This window comes from Phacochoerus africanus, chromosome 13 (assembly GCF_016906955.1).
Source record: "Phacochoerus africanus isolate WHEZ1 chromosome 13, ROS_Pafr_v1, whole genome shotgun sequence".
NCBI lineage: Eukaryota > Metazoa > Chordata > Mammalia > Artiodactyla > Suidae > Phacochoerus > Phacochoerus africanus.
In genome coordinates, this window is record NC_062556.1 from 54,188,489 (window position 1) to 54,204,273 (window position 15,785).

Sequence of the window (15,785 nt, forward strand, 5' to 3'; positions counted from 1 at the left end):
TGCCATAAATATTTGAGAAATTATTACATTATCATGCCTGTGATTTTGTTTGTTCCACTTGAAGATTTTTCTCTCTGCCTATCTCATAGTGAAGGTTTATAAGGATTAAGTTAAATGAGTTATCATATGACAGACCTAAATAGTCTATTTCATAATGGGCTCTTTAAATATGCAATTAGGTCCTGACATTTCTTCAAGAGTGTTTTTATTTCTTGGCGTATCAGGATACATACAAAACACTGAGTAGATGATATTTTTAATTTCTCTACTCCATTGCTCATATTATCCCACCTCCCCTGTATATGCTTCCTAATTTTCAGGGAATGAGGAGACTGGCAAATTCATTTTAATTGACCCAATAATGGTTCAGTGTCATTTTTTATGATTATTTTCTTTATAGCCACAGTCTTTGTTTTGCACATTTTTGTTCATATTCCATGTTCTGCATAACTAACAGGTTCACAACTACATCTAAAGTAAAACACAAAGTAAATTATTATACTATCCTATTAATTAATCATATTCAGAAACATTATTTTACTTAACTGTGATGCAAAAGTGCTTACCAATGTATCTGTTGTCCTAGGTGTTCAGTATATATTTATCAAACAATTCACAACATTTCACTGATTGACCTAATGAATAAATGAATGGATGGCTCATGAAAGTTTATATTAATTGAGAGGTTAGAAACAGTGATTTGAAAAATGTGTTATAAGATCATATTTGATGTTAAAACGTTATCATTTACGTATAGAACCTAATGTTTTCTTCTTAAACTCACAATAATTTCCATTGGTCAAATGCTAGTTTAGAATAACAATTCCATTCTTAAATACTTGAAATGTGATTGAAAAGTTAATTTGGTGGGTTGATTCTTGGGACAAGAATTTATTGAGCATTCATATACTCAGTGTAGTATCAAGCAGAAAAAAGGCATATTATTTAGTTTTAGTCATGAAATCATATATACCTTTCAAGTTAGTGTAATAATAAGTTTGATTCTTAAAATTTTAAATTATAGATTATTTTGTTAATTGGATTATATATCTTATTTAAACTTAAAAATATTATGAGTTATTAATATTCTATTAAATTTTATAATATCCTAAATTTTCACATGAAGTATGAGATGTATACATCTAAAGCGTATTTCTTTAACTGTCATTTTTATTTTTACTAATAGCCTGACCAGAAACAAGTTTAGTTATACTGAAATAACACTAGATTTGATTTTTTTAGAAATTACATGCCCTATTTCCCAAAATAAATAGAAAATTAAGCAAAAAGTATTGCTCAGTTCTAAAATATTCATTAGCAATGGGACATTTCTTATGATACAGGTCTAGGAGCTTTTTAAAAGAATACATGCCAGCAGAATTGTAATGCATTTTTCAAATATCTATCTTGTTTCTTATGACAGCAGCTACCTTCGGGTTGAGCCAAAGAGGTTTATAAATCAAGGATCTGAGTCTGTCAGTTAAGCAAAACTGCTATTCAAAATGCAGTTTTAGATCACATTTGGGGTTTGCTAATTCTCAGGAACATCAGGTTTCTGTGTGCTTTGTGTTCATCTGAATTCAATTGAAAAAATAAAATTTTTTAATAGAAAAAACTGTTGAGAAAAAGTGACAGTAATTCACATTGATCCTCTTGTAAGTATTTATTCTAGTAAGTATTTATTCTAGTCTGATTAATTTTCAGTAAGCATCAGTTTAAGCATAAATAATTTTGCCATTATCGCATATGTTTAAATGATCAATTTTTATCATTTTAATTTATATATATATCCACTGATTTCTCTTCTTCTTTTTAATAACTTATATTCACTATGCAGTAAACATTTTTTCTAGAAATTATAAGTGAAATTCCATGCTTTGAAATTGTATACAGAATCACCAATAGAACCCACTTTGTTACTGTATAACCACTGTGCATATTTGGCTACTTCTTTAATGTCCAGTTTAATCTCTATACTGCAAAGATTTTAAATATCTTTGTTTAGAATAAAAATGTTCTAAAATGACAGTCCTAAAATATTTGGATTAACGGTGTTACTTCAAGGAATAGGTACTGTCTTCAAATTGTTTCAAGGGAATTTTGAGAGTTATTTTATAAAGTTAGTTGGTGCTATGTACTTTGGGCTTGTTAAAGACACCAATTTCCAAAGCAAAATAATGTGTATATTAGGAAAGCCACGTGAGTAACCAAAGCAGAAACTGTTTACAAATTAATATTAAGTTTATTAGGGACACAACATGAGGATGGGGCACAGGATACACTGCAGCATCAAAAGGAATTTCTATTCATTGAACCTGGCCTTATGCTCAGCCGTACAATAAGACATACCAAATATATGACAATTAGTGTCAATGCAACTGTGCAAGAATAAAAATATTTTCACAGCATGGAGCTGCTAGAAGAAAAGTGTGTTTGAGAAAAAATTGTAAGAATCTGAGTGTTGCTCCTTCAGAGGCAGAGGGAGGAAAATTAACATTAAGGACAGAGGAGATTAAGAAATTAAATGTGCTCTTCAGAGCAACAGGAAAGGATGGGCTTCTCTGAATACCTATTATTATTCCTAAAATTAAAGGACCGATGTAACTAAGTAATAAGTGACCTTACACCTATCTCCTACTCAAATAGTACATTCCTTTTGAAACAAACTATTTTCTGAAAGGTTTTCATGTAGGAAAATAAGGGTATTGATGAAATTAACCTCCCACATTTCCCCAAAGATAATGTTTATTATTCTGCCATTCTATTAAAATTCATCTTGGAATACAAATAACAGTGGTTTGTTGCTTCTTTTATTATTGTTCATTTTTCTTTAATTTTTAATTGATTTATAGGAATGAGACAAATTATTTGGGTTCTTAAAATCTATGCTTAAATATTCCAAACTTATTATTTCCACTGTTATAAAGGTTATATTATATTAGATATTTATAATTATTGCTTATTTTTTCAATTATTAATATATATCATCAATATTTTATAGCATGTACTAGAAAATATTTTGGGTGTTTTTGAGAGTAGTGAGTGGTCTTCAGCCCAGAATATAGTTCTCTAATCTAATCTTTTTTTCTCATTTCAATAGCCCTTCCTTTGCAAGAGTGAATGTCCTCTACCATATTTAGAAAATTCTGGATTATTGATTATTTTGATTATTTATTGATGTTCTGAAATCTACACCAGATTTTTGTGGCTTAAAGCAAAAATTTTATTTTGCTTATCACTTTATGGGTCAGAAATTTAAGAAGGACTTCTTTTGACATTTTATCTCTGTTGTATGTGACATCAGCTAGGGTGGTTGTCTGAGGACGGTGGATTGACTTTGAATATGGCTCCCTCACATGGCTGGCAGGTTTGTTTTGGCAGTCATCTCAGAGCTCAGCTGAGAAATTCAAGGACCTCATCACCGAAATGCATAAACTTTTTCAGAAAATGGAGACTGGTTTTTAATGTATAGAAAGTATAAGTTGCAATTCTTTTAAGTCTTGGGCCTAAATATGGGCAATATAATAACTTCTTTCATGTTATATTGGTCAAAGCAGTCTTAGAACCCAGTTGGATTCAAAGGAATGATGTATATAGATCCTGCAATGAATGGAAACGAATTTTAGTTATGTGCCCGCCGTCATACAGATCATACATGCATGCAAACCAAATTAATCGTCACATCAGTCTGACTTAAAATTTTTAAAAAATCTGTGCTATTAGAATAATCAGCAGAAAAAATATTGATCATTTCTACCTTACACTATTCTTTTAAATTGGCGCATTGACATCAAGCACTGGCAATGCCCGTGATTAAACTTTTCTTTTTCTTCCCCTTTGTTGAGCCTTAGAGCTTTTTAGTTACATCAAAGCAAGGAGCTCAAGACATTAAAAAAAAAAAATCAATGCCTATGAAGAAAAACTGGATATTAGAAAAGAAATATCTTCCTTTCCTTTTATTACCTGGAATGTTAGCAGCAGAATTCTGAGTCAGAATAAACCAGACTTTTGACCCAAATCCTGAGCAGAAACCATGCTTGGACTTCTGACCCATGTAAATAATAATTATGCATTGTTTTAAGCAACTAGTTCTGTGGTAATTTGTTACATAAAACAAGAAAACTGATGTAATGATATATATTCACTAAGCAGTATTTCTTATATTTAATTTAAGTCAATTTGTCAATTTTTCTTTTATTGTTCACATTTTATGTCCTGTTTAAGAAATTACTGGCTATTCCAAGGTCTTAGAGATTTTTTTTCCTATGTTACTTTCTATAAAATGTGTTTTAACCTTCTGCATTTAAATCTATACTCTATTTAAAGTGGGTTTGCTATATGGTAGATGGTAGCATTCATAGTTTACTGTTTTTCATATAACTATTTGATACAATGCCATGATTTTAAAAGACTATACACTCTGTAGAGCCACCCTTCCAATGTATGAAGATACATTTTTACCTGGATCTCTATAGCATCTTGAATCTATTCCATGAGTTTAGTTACCTATTCTTGTGCCTATGATATCCTGAATAATTATAATAAATTTATACTAATTATAAATTCATATACAATGAAGTGAACTCTGTTCTCCAAAAATGTTTTTGTTGTTTCTTTACTTTTCATGTCTATATAAATTTTAACATCACATTTTATCAATTTCCATACTCATAAACACACAACCACACACACACACACACACACACGATTGTGGAAGGGCTGCCTCAGTTTGAAGAATTTATGTCCAAGCTCCTTTCTATTTGTTGTCAAAATCCCTTTCTTTGCAGCTGCATAGCTGAGGCTCTGCCTTTCTGCTGGCTGTCTCCTGAAGGCTTTCCTCTAGTTGTAAAGGCCTTCTGCAATTTCTTGTCACATGGGCTTCCTCACCATGTCTACTTACCTCATTAAACCAGCAAGAAATGACTTACTCCATGCTGCCAAGATAATATCTTATATAATGTAACATAATCCTGGGAGTAACATCTTAACTCCATTACCATGTAGTGCAACCTAATCAGAGGAGTAATATCCCTTCCACTTTGCTGTATTCTCTTAGTGAAAAGCAAGCTACAGCCCCCACTTACAATGGGAGAGGTCACACAAAGCCATGGACATCAGGAAGTGACATAATCATTGGGAATCACCTTAGAATCAGTCCATTGCAAAGCTTAGGGAATGAAAGTGCAAACTCTAGGCAATAAATGAAATTTTTATTTTCTATTATTGACAAGGCGTTTATATGCAGGATGCATAAGGAATACCTATAAATGTAAAACAAAAAGAGTGCAGCAAAGACATCTAGAATAGGGACATCACAAAATTGAAACTGAAATATGATATAAACATATGAAAAGTTTCAGCATATCACTTATTAAGGAAGTAAAAATAAAATTGCATTAAAAAAATCACTACATAAACCAAGAATGGGAGTTCCCGTTGTGGCTCAGTGGTTAACAAATCCGACTAGGATCCGTGAGGTGCAGGTTCAATTCCTGGCCTTGCTCAGTGGGTTAAGGATCTGGCGTTGCCAGGAGCTGTGGTGTAGGTCACAGACGCGGCTCGGATCTGGTGTTGCTGTGGCTGTGGCACCAGTAGCAACAGCTCTGATTAGATCCCTAGCCTGGGAACCACCATATGCCATGGGTGCAGCTCTAAAAAAATAAAAATAAAAAAAAATAATAATTTGGGTAAATGCATTGCATTGTATTTCTAAGGTAAAATTTTAAATAACATTGGAAATAAGTAGAATATTGCTACATAAACAATATTGCATTGACTGAAACATGCTAGAAGTGAAAAAAAGAAACACAGTAAGTTCAAAAGGATGAAAATGAGTCCATGGAAGTACAGTTAAAATCAATTATTTTGAAGAAGATAGGCTTCTGTAGTCTTAGAATCAACATTTTTCTTAAGTTTTTTGGTTGTTACATAGTTGTACTAACTTTTTGATAATTCATTAAAAATTTCCCATAAAATTTGTACATCCTTCTTTGTGTTTGTTATACATAAAAAGATTTATAAAACTAATTCTAATTGAAGTTATTAAATGTTTCTTGAAGGTATATCCCTAAAGTGTACTTTTTAAAATGTTGAAGAAATCTAATGATTTAGTTGTTAACATTTTATTAGGTTTTTGTGTTGGTTTTTTGGCCACACCCACAGCATACAGAAGTTCCCTGGTCAGGGATCAAAACCATGCCTCAGTAGTGACCCAAGCAGCAGCAGTGACAATCCCAGATCCTTAATCTGCTGCGCCACAAGGAAACTTCAGTTGTTGACATTTCATTTATTTATTTTAAAAACTTTTTAAATAAATTATAGTTGATTTACAATGTTGTGCCACTTTCTGCTGTACAGCAAAGTGATCCAGTCATGCGTATATATAAACTCCCTTTCTATGTTATCGTCCATCATGGTCTATCCCAAGAGATTTGACATAGTTCCTTGTCCTATAGAGTAGGACCTCATTGCTTACCCATTCTAAATGTAACAGTTTGCATCTCCTAACCCCTAACTCCCAGTCCATCCCATACTCTCTCCTTGTCCACCACAAGTCTGTTCTCTATGTTTGTGAATCTGGTTCTGTATTGTAAATAGATTCATTTGTGCCATATTTTAGATTCTGCATATAAGTGATATCATATGGTATTTTTCTTTCTTTTTCTGATTTACTTCACTTAGTATGAGAGTCTCTAGTTCCATCCATGTTGCTACTAGTGTTTTCTTTTTAGCTGAGTAGTATTCTATTGTCCATCTGTTGATGGACATTTAGGTTGCTTCTATGTCTTGGCTATTGTGAATAGTGCTCTATGAACATAGGGCTACATGTATCTTTTTGAATTATAGTTTTGTCCAGATATATGCCCAAGAGTGGGATTGCTGGATCAAATGGTAGTTCCATATTTAGTTTTCTGAGGACTCTCCATACTGCTTTCCATATTGGTTGTACTAATTTACATTCCCACCAACAATATAGGAGGATTCTCTTTTTTTCATGCTCTCTCTAGCATTTGTTGTTTGTAGATTATTAGTGATGACTCTTCCCACCAGTGTAAGGTGGTTCCTCATTGTAGTTTTGATTTGCATTTTCTAATAATTAGTGATGTTGAACATTTTTTCATGTGCTTATTATTGACCATTTGTGTGTTTTCTTTTTAGATATGTCTATTTAGATCTGCACATTTTATTTATTTTTTTTCATTATAGCTGGTTTACAGTGTTCTGTCAATTTTCTACTGTACAACATGGTGACCCAGTTACACATACTAGAACACACCCTCACACCATGTGCAAAAATAAACTCAAAATGGCTTAAAGGCTTGAATTTTAAGACAAGACACCATCAAACTCCTGGAAGAGAACATAGGCAAAACATTCTCTGACATCAACCTTATAAATGTTTTCTCAGATCTGTCTACCAAACCATCAGAAATAAAAGCAAAAATAAACCAGTGGGACCTAATCAAACTGACAAGCTTTTGCATAGCAAAGGAAACCAAAAAGAAAACAAAAAGGTAGCTAACAGAATGGGAGAAAATAGTTTCAAATGGTGCAACTGACAATGGCTTTAGTTTCTGAACATTTTTTGACTGAGTTGTGTGCTTTTTGTTGTTGAGTTGTATGAATCATTTGTGTATTTTTGAGATTAATCCCTTGTCAGTTGCATTCTTTGCACCTATTTCCTCCCATTCTCTAGGTTGTCTTTTTTATTTTTATTCTGGTTTCCTTTCCTGTGCAAAATCTTTTAAGTTTGATTAGGTTCCATTTGTTAATATTTGTTTCTGTTTCTATTGCCTTGGGAGACTGACCTAAAAAAACACAATTTGTGTGGTTTATGTTAGAGAATGTTTTGCCTATGTTCTCTTCTAAGATTTTTATGGTATCATGTTGTATGTTTAAGTCTTTAAGCCATTTTGAGTTATTTTTGTCCATGATATGAGGCTGTGTTCTAGTTTCTTTGACTTACATGTGTTAATGGATGCAGCATCTGTTTAATTTATAGAAATAACATTTATATTATATTAGGTAAATAGACCCTGAGTTAATTTACAAAATACATTAGTGTCTTTTCAAAAGCATTTTAACTACCCTGCTATGCAAAAGCTATCCATATTCATTTCTTTTTTCTAAGAAGCAAATGCTGTTACCTTTTACATACCATTTTAGGTAAATAAATTATACTCAAAGGAGATACTTGATGACAAATATAATTGAGTTAATTTTTGTTGCAAAAGAGTGTTAGGAAGAAGTGAGAGTTCCTGGAACGGATATAAAATAAATAAATGTGTGTAATTTAATTTGCCTCAGGAATTAAAATTAAGCGTTATTTTTAAAATTACTGTCCATTAAGTTGACCGTTCAAATATTTTAAAAGTTTTTGTCCATTGGATTTTAACAGAAAATTTTCATTGGGAATATGAAAATATCTTTTTATAAATAGTGCCACAACAGCAAAGAGGTACTAATAAAATCCTTTTTTTTTTTTTTTTTTTTTGTCTTTCAGGGCTGCACCTGCAGCATATGGAAGTTCCCAGGCTAGGGGGTTGAATCAGAGTTGTAGGAGTTGTAGCCACCAGCTTACACCACAGCCACAGCAACTCTAGATCTGAGCTGTTTAAGCAACCTACACCACAGATCACTAAAACAGTGGATCCTCAACCGACTAAGCGAGGCCAGGGATCAAATCTGTGTCATGGGTTACTAGTCAGATTTGTTTCATCTGAGCCACAGCAGGAACTCCTAAAATCCATTTTTGTTGTTGTTTTTGGGTTTTTTGGGGGGGGCCACAACCCATGGCATATGGAGGTTCCCAGGCTAGGAGTCAAGTGAGAGCTAAGGCTGCTGGCCTACACCACAGCCACAGCAACACCAGATCCTTAACCCACTGAGTAAGGCCAGGGATCGAACCTGCATCCTCATAGCTATAGTCAGATTCATTTCTGCTGAACCATGGTGGGAACTCTATAAAATCCATTATTTTTAATGTCAGAGTTTTAAGTTAAAATGTATATGAATTAAACAAATTACTTTTTGTTCATAAATTCAAAAAGACAAATGGAAAACTTGTCAAAATGTATTTTGCCTTTTAGCCTGAAAACTAACATGAATTGATTTTTTTACCATGTATTATGTATGTGCTGACTTAATCCTTATGTCAACTCTATGAATTAAATGTTATTATTATTGTCCACATTTGATGTGGAAATTAAGGCTTAGAGGGGTTAAATAACTTGCCCCAAGTTACTTAGTTGGGAATGGAAATGTTCCTTGAACCTAGGCTCTCTGAAGCTACACCAGTGATCTTAATCATTCTACAGTTTCCTTAGATGGTAAACATTACTGATTACATATTCTTCAAATCCTGTTTTTCTAGATTTGTGGGAGATTCTGAGATGCACAAGAATATTCTTAAAATAATAATCTTCAAATAATATTCTGCTCTTAAGTATTTTATGACAATTTTCAAGACAAAAAGTATACATAAAACTAATGCAAGACAGAAAGTGGTATGAATAAAACCAGTCATGTACATGGCTCTATGAAGACAGGCTAATTTCATCTGGAAGGGTTATGGAAATACAAATTTCAAAGCAAGTACCAAGTCCTCTCTTTGCTTTACCAGCAATAGATGAGGTAAAGGGGATTAGAAGTGTTTGGGGATTGATTTGTAAAGTTAGATATCTAGAATAAGTAAACATTTTCCACAGTTTTGACAGAAATAATAAAGAACATGGCAAAATATTACTTGGTTCATAAGAGGGTATAGTCAGCAGAGTAGTTCACCCTCCTCTTACCCCCATAACCACCAAAAGATATCCATGTCCTAACTCCTAAAACCTGTGAGTTTGTTACATTACATGGCCAAAGGGCTCTTCAGGTGTGATCGAGGTTATGGACTTTGAGATGAAGAGATTATCATGGATTTTCTGGAGGGAGGGGTCCAATATAATCACAGGAGACCTTAAAAGTAGAGAATATTTTCCTAGTTCTAGCCCAGAAGGGTATTGTGGCAAAGGGTCAGAGATGTGGCACCAAGAAAATAATTTGATTTGATACCTTGTTAATTCTGAAATACAGATTTTTTGGCAGAAGGAAGGCAGAGGGTCTATAGGGGATAAGGGTGTCCCCCAGCTGACAGCCAACAAGGAATCAAAGACCTCAGTCCCACAACCACATATAACTGAATTCTGTCAACACATAAATGAGCTTGTAATTTGTCTTTTTTTCTAGAGCCTCCATAAAATAACACATCCCTGCCAACCCCTTTCTTTTAGCCTGTTGGGATCCATGTGAGACTTCTGACCTCCAAATCTTGGATTATTTTATAGGCTATGTTAGTGATAAATATGGGGAGAAAGGAACTTGAAGGATTAAAAAACTGCCAGTAGTATTGTCTTAGGCATTTTGTTCAGCACTATTTCGGAATCATCTTATTTCTCCCAAACACTTTAGGAATTATCGTTCATCCTTTGTGCCAAATATTAACAAGAGACTGGGCTAAAAAAAATTGTCAGGAATTTCCCAGTTTATGTGAGAAGAAGCTATGAGCAATACTTCCAACCATTTAGATAATTAGATTGTGTTCATCAGTAATCACTCTTTCTCTATGCTGTAAGAAAACATATATGGAAGGAGACTGATATTGCCAAGATCTTTCCCTCTTATTCACCAATTTGTTTACCTCAGCTTCACATTTCTATAGTCTAAATCCTTCAGGAATTATTTTTTCCCTCCACTCTATAAATCTGAGTTTAAAAAGTATTCTCTCAGGGGCAAAGGCATGTGTTAGAAATTCCAGCAGAAGCAGATTTCGATGTTCATGTATTAGCAATGTGACCTTTAATAACTGGTTTGAGAGAAGAACTTATGATTGATTTGGCAAGAGTTACTTTGTAGTAATTGATTTATTGATTCAAAAAGTGCCCCAATGTAATTGCTGTAAATAGCATTCATTACCATTAATTTGACATAATTCTTGGTTCAAATGATTGTTGAAAAGAGATCTGTGGTGTAGGGTTGAGAGCACAGAGCACTGCAACTTCAGATCTTATTTCCAATGTGATTTATGAAATGTAACATCGAACGTGGTCCATAAAGTAAAAGTCCAAATATTAATTAATCTAAATGTATCCCAGATGATTTCCCCATTAAAAATAGTTTGGACTCTCCAATCAGAATAAGACAAATAATGCATTGTTTCCACAAGCTCTATACCATGGAAGAGACTTTTTAGACGTATTATGCAATGATGGTGTCACTGGGCTATGAAATTAATAGGTTCTGAAGATAATTTTGTATGTTCACAATTTGTTCATCAGCTTAAATAGAGATATTTTTGCAGAAAAGATTTTAGTATACAAATAGAAAGTATTTTTATACAAGAAAAACTTATAAGTATGTACAAAGGGATGAGGAGACAATAGAATGAAAAGTATTAACCACTCAACTTTAACACATAAATAATAAAAACTATTGAGTCAAAAATTACTTCCAATATCCTCAGTTGGAGCATTAGAGAAAGTATATTATTGCCTATTCAGGTGAAAAAGTTATATCTGAATAAAATATTGTGGCACTAAGATTTCTGTGTAAATGATCAATTCAGTAAAGTTTCTTTGAGACGAATATCGATTTTGAAAAAAAATTTCTAATAGATAAATAAGCTATAATATGTTGACACTATTCATCCAGTATGTTACATTTTGATTGTCTTGTTTGATTAAAAACAATTATGGTTTAGGAACCATAATAAATTTAACCCTGCTTCTCCAGAACTTCTTGATCAGCAATAAGTCTATTCCTCTATTTAATTACTTTAGATTAAATCTTGGTCTATTATTTTGAAAACTAAGGAAAAATAACCAATTGTATTTTTCTTACAATTTCCATCAATAAGTAAATTAGAAGTTACAGTTATTTGTTTCCTTTTTAATATGGCATTAGTACTTTAATTAAAGATCCTTTCATTTGGATATAATTCATCATTTTAAGGAGCTAAACTTCTGTAGTATGATGAAAGCACTTTATCAAAATTAATAATTTCCTCAAATTATTACATTCAAAATAAATAATTTCCTCAGCCATATAAATGTGCCAAGGTAACCATGGTGATTTTTGTAACATAATTGGTGCTAAGGGCATTGAGATGATTCTCCTACCTTCTTTTCATCCTACTCATATACTTCTTTTCAATTTATTCTGTCAGCAAGTTAACAAAAATCAAATGGGCAAGAACCTGGCATTCTGAATAAAGCATTTAAAAAGAGACTAGAGGTTTTGCTGCCTCAGCTGGAAGGTGTGGCATTTACCCTTTTTCCAGTGCTCTCCGACTGCATTTGGACAGTCAAGATAGCGGTAGGAGCCAGGAACATCTTTACCATCTGTGCTTGGCATCCCTGTGATAGAGTGACTGCCAAAGGAGAAACAGCTTCTTTTAGTATGCACCTCAGTGCCATTTTTCCTACCTTTTAACTCTTCATGTGGTTACATTACAGATGACTTGGCAGGAGAGTAGTGGGCCAGTTGAAAAGATGAGGATTGTACAAACTTGAGTAAGTCTCCACTTTAGAGGAAGTATTTGCTATCTGGATACTTCTAGGTATAATGCATTGGTAAACTTCATACATTTACCTAAATCCTATACTGTGGTTTGACAAAAATGTTCTTTTCTGAACTTCCATGAATCAAATGTATGCATGAAAATGAATAGGTTTAAAGCCAAAGTCAGAAAAAAGAAACCTCAAAAATTCTGAATTCAATAATTTTAATAAATATGAGTGAGTACTGAATGGCAAGGGCTAATTTTATTATATAATTTTGCTTTATTGGATACTTTTCTGGTGTTCTATAATATTGTATGTGGAAGTAATGAACAAAAGAGTGAAAAAAGGCCAGACAAACACTGAAGTAAGGGAGAATATAAAAGTATGTATGTGAAAAAGCCAGCAATCAAAAAATTTTAATTAAGATGTATGTATATTCAAGCAACATGTATATCACACATATATATATATGACATATGAATACTATGCTCATGACATTGTGTTTGATGTTATAAATGATTCAGACACTGATTGTATGCCTTTGAACCAGTCCATACACTCTGTGATACAAGGAACTTTCTATATGAAATTATTACTGAAACGTGACTCTATGGTTTTTTGAACCCAATGAATTCTAGATAAATATTTTTGAATAAATGCACATTGGTTAATAACTGCTCTCAAGTAGCTTACAACGTATTCTAGGAAATACGTATATAAATAAACTTGACACAAGCACATTTTGAAGTTTAGTATCTAAATCATAAAAGCTTTTTGTTATATTTTCATCTATACTTGAGGTAATCAAGAAGTATTTTAGATAGAATTAAAGAATGTATAAGGAAAATATAAAATATTGGGAGTCTCTTGTATGCTGAAGAAATTAACATTCTAATTGTGCATTATGTATGGTTAAGGGAATAGTAGGAACTAATACAAGAAACCTGATGTCATATTATACACTGTCCTTAGTATCTGGCTTAGGAATTATATGTAATCAGAAAAGCTGGGAGATAACCAATAGTTTAAGCAGGGAAACAAGACATATTAATAAGCACTTCAAGAAGATTGTGTATATGTATGTGTGTGTGTGTGGTAATTGGATAAACAAAAGATACTGAATGTAGAAAGACTAATTGCAGGGGATGAAGACAATGATAGTGATGGCCTGCTCTAAGGTGGAGTCTCTGGGACAAGAGGCAGTCAAGAAAAGTTCATTTTTGTAACTGGAGTGATACTGGTTCCCCTTGAGATCTGCCTTTGCCTACCGATATCTCTAGGCATTCATACAATACCAAAAATACTTTTTGAGTTAACAAAAGAGAAGAAATAAAAATAAAAATAAAATATTTTTAAATCCTATGTAAGCATTTCATATTCTCTCCAATATTTTATAAAGATATTTCTCTGATCTCTCTTCCTCTTTCTTTATTGTTGTCAGATCACATTTTTCCAAAAGCAACAACAAAAAGCAGCAACAACAAAAACATGTTCTGAAAAGTAAACTATTTTAAAGATATGTAACTTTTGGAAAGCACAGTGCTTTTACAATTCTCTTTTTTTTTTTTTGGTCTCATAAAAATGAACTTCAACCTCCACTCCCTGATCCTGGGATTTTGGTGAATTAATTTCTATATTAACAAATATGTAGGGGCAACTCAAGATTGATGAAGATACAAAGGAAAATCTATGACAGATATAACCATTTGATTGTCTTTATTAATGCACTTCAGTATCTAATATTTAAGCTACAAAGGTTATTAATTTTGATGCCAGATTTTCTAATATTTTATTATTCATTTAAAGTTATCAACAGAGTTAAGGGTACATACTAAGTATTTAATAGCATTTGGGCATTATAACCATTTGAATTCCATCTGCTGTTGTTAGAGTCAATCCTCTTGACTAGGTTTTTCCAAATATGAAAGTAGTTAACTCTGTGCTCATCCTCCTTCAATTCATTTGCTCTAATCCTGGAGCTGTTTTCCTAAGAGTTTTAAACAATGTTAGTCAAATATTCAAATTGAAATACCAATAGATCAACATATGAAAGAAAACTCAAGAAAGATGCGCTAGGAAAACTCTGAAGATATGTTGGCTATGAAAGCCTCTTCACAAAAGGTGGCAGAAGTGGATGAAGTTGCCAGGGAAAGTACAGTTACGGGCACAGGCACGTGCACACACATGTACACATACATACACACACACATGCACACACACAGGGGAGAGAGAGAATGAAAAATGAGAACCAGAAAGAAGAGTGAATCTTTGAAAATATCTAGTTTTGAGTAAAATTGCTGATGTAAATGAAGGAGTATTTATGATCAAAGGAAAGACAAAGTCATGAGGATTGAGGGACCTGGGGTAAAAAGGGGTGGTTATTATGGCATATGTCACAAAGAGTGCTTGGGAAAATGGATATATTAAGGGATATTTCACTGGATTTTTTCCACTATTATGAAAAGGTGTGAAACCAGACTTCTGTAGGTTAAAAAAATTAAGAAGTGAACAGTAGATGACCACTGTTATTTAAAGAAGTTTAGAAACAGAGGTAAAGAGACACTTCCACAAAGGTGTGAGTTCCAGGTCACATCATTGAACCACACAGACCCCACAGGCAATGAATTATCCTGTGATGTGTTCATTTCAGAAATAATTGCCATAGAACTACCTGATTCAGGAAACTGTGGCTACAGTGACAAGCCACGTGAACAGTAAATATGACAGTGAAACTTACAACACAGTTGGAAGGGAATGCAGAAAATAAAGTAAAATTACAAATTGAGAATATAGTTTGATATTAAAATGTAATATGTAATATGAAAACAGCAATATGACAAAGATGCTTGGATGAAATTGAATCCTACTTTTATATAGGTGTTTGAAAAGTCTCTCTCTGGAATGATGACTGTCTGAGACTTGAAGCTGGGAAAGGAACTAGCCTAGCTCAGAAGTGTAGGGGGAGAATCTGCACATGCATAATGCTAAGCTTGGTGTTTTGAACAACAGAATGAAAGCCAGTGCACTAGATAGTGAACAGCAAAGGAGAAAGTGATGGAAGACTGTGTAAGTACTAACTGAACTATTAGAGACGAGAGTCAGGAGGTTCTGCAGAGGTGGAGATAATTGACGAGAAAAATGCTAGAAAAGGCAAGTGGGATCAGTCTAACCTTTTACCTACAGATATATGGGGGACATTTAGTTATCCGATGCAGGAGTGTTTCGGAGGTAGAGATCATGTAC